Genomic DNA, 2,500 nt, shown 5'->3' on the forward strand with positions numbered 1-2,500 from the left:
GCCGCGATGGAGGTACGGGATCCCGGCTCCGGCGCCGCGGGCCTCGGTCGGGGACCTCCCCCTTCGCCTCGTTGCCAGCGCCGGGCCCCGGGGGTGCCCGCGCCCGGCAGCCGTCCCGGTCTACCGTGGCCTCGGCCGGGTCAGTCTTTCCGTTTCCCCCGCCGCGATGGAGGTACGGGATCCCGGCTCCGGCGCCGCGGGCCTCGGTCGGGGACCTCCCCCTTCGCCTCGGTGCCAGCGCCGGGCCCCGGGGGTGCCCGCGCCCGGCAGCCGTCCCGGTCTACCGGGGCCTCGGCCGGGTCAGTCTTTCCGTTTCCCCCGCCGCGATGGAGGTACGGGATCCCGGCTCCGGCGCCGCGGGCCTCGGTCGGGGACCTCCCCCTTCGCCTCGTTGCCAGCGCCGGGCCCCGGGGGTGCCCGCGCCCGGCAGCCGTCCCGGTCTACCGTGGCCTCGGCCGGGTCAGTCTTTCCGTTTCCCCCGCCGCGATGGAGGTACGGGATCCCGGCTCCGGCGCCGCGGGCCTCGGTCGGGGACCTCCCCCTTCGCCTCGGTGCCAGCGCCGGGCCCCGGGGGTGCCCGCGCCCGGCAGCCGTCCCGGTCTACCGGGGCCTCGGCCGGGTCAGTCTTTCCGTTTCCCCCGCCGCGATGGAGGTACGGGATCCCGGCTCCGGCGCCGCGGGCCTCGGTCGGGGACCTCCCCCTTCGCCTCGGTGCCAGCGCCGGGCCCCGGGGGTGCCCGCGCCCGGCAGCCGTCCCGGTCTACCGGGACGCTCGCTCGGGCGGGACCGGTTTACCCGGGCCTCGGCCGGACTGGAGTGTTTCGGTTTTCTGCTTCTCTGCCAGGATGGCTGCGAGGGGTTGATTTAAATAGCTGGTTTGACGTGAAAAGCTTCCCTTCAAGTGAAAAGTTTGTTCCAATTTCTGCCATCTTCCTTCCTCAAAAGTTTTGGGTGTAGCTTTCCCAGAGGAACCTCTCGTAGGCCTATCATTTCTGATCTTAACTTCCCTCATTTATTCCATATTTTCCTTCCTCTTGCCGAATGGCCGAATCCAGTCCATTTCTAGTCCAGGAAATTATTTTTATTTCTTCTTCCATTTCTTACTGATCTATTTGCTTTGTCGAGCAAGTCGTTCTTAGGTCCCTTGGTTCTTTCTTTAACGTCTTCTGCTCCTGCTCCTTCTCTCGACGCTTTCTCGTTTTGTTGGCTTTCTTGGCTCTCTTTTGGCTGTTCTTTCTTCTCCTCCCGTCGTCCGTCCCCACTTTCATCTCCCCATCTTTCCTGTTCTTGGTCATCTCTACGTTGTTTATAAAATAATTCCGCTTTCTCTCTTGAATCTACTCGATATCTTTGCTCTCGCCAGCTCGCCGATATTTCAGCTCGCCGATATTTTGTGCTTTCTCGTCGTGTTTCTCATCCATGGCGATCTCTCTGCCCTCCCTGTCTTCTCGGTAAATCGGACATGAATTTCTCTGGGCGGGTGGTTTCTCATCGCGTGTCTTGTGTGCGCTCTATACGTTTCGTCCATCCCGTTTAATATCTATCCCTCCCTCCCTCCCTCTCCTCGCTTTCCTCCATTGCTTCTGCTAATATCATTTCCAGAATGATAACCCTGAGCCTGAACCTGAACCTAACCCTAGCCCTACAACTTTTCTCCCTAACCCTGACCCTAACCCTAACCCTACAACTTTTCCCCCTAACCCTAACCCTAACCCTAACCCTACAACTTGTTTCTCTAAGCCTAAGCCTAAACCTAAGGCTAAGCCTACAACTTTTTTCTCTAACCCTAACCCTAACCCTAACCCTACAACTTGTTTCTCTAAGCCTAAGCCTACAACTTTTTTCTCTAACCCTAACCCTAACCCTAACCCTAACCCTAACCCTACAACTATTTTCCCTAACCCTGACCCTAACCCTAACCCTACAACTGTTTTCTCTAACCCTAACCCTACAGCTTTTTCCCCTAACCCTAACCCCACAACTTTTTCCCCTAACCCTAACCCACACTTTCGACTTAAAACCGTTTTTAGATTTAAAGTCGTCTTTCGACTTAAAGACGGGCAGACGGCGGCCCGGTCTACCGGGCCGCTCCGGCAGCCTCGGCCGGGCCGGCGTCTCTGTTTCTGTTTCCCTGCCACGATGGATGTCGCGTGCGAGGGGTTGCTTTAAATAGCTGGTTTGTTTGAAGTGAAAAGCTTCCGTTCTTGCCTAGATCTCTTGCTATCGCAAGCCTTCCGGTCCAAGCTCGCATCGCGGTTTCAAGCGTCCTGCTTTCTTGGTTGGAAAAATCGGGGCGGCGAGACCTGACGCTCGCTTCCCCGACCCCGACCCTAACCCGTCTTCGAATGGTCTTTCTAAAGCCAGCAGCGCTCAGGGAGAAATGTCACCCCCAGAAGACGAGAGCACAGCTTGCCCAATTCCGGTCTCCACACACCGGGCTCGTCGACTTTCAAAACGTATTCCGCTTTTATGACCGTTTTAAAACTAAAACGACGATCGA

This window comes from Pantherophis guttatus, unplaced genomic scaffold (genome assembly GCF_059756535.1).
Source record: "Pantherophis guttatus breed Tessera unplaced genomic scaffold, ASM5975653v1 scaffold_27, whole genome shotgun sequence".
In the NCBI taxonomy this organism is placed as follows: domain Eukaryota; kingdom Metazoa; phylum Chordata; class Lepidosauria; order Squamata; family Colubridae; genus Pantherophis; species Pantherophis guttatus.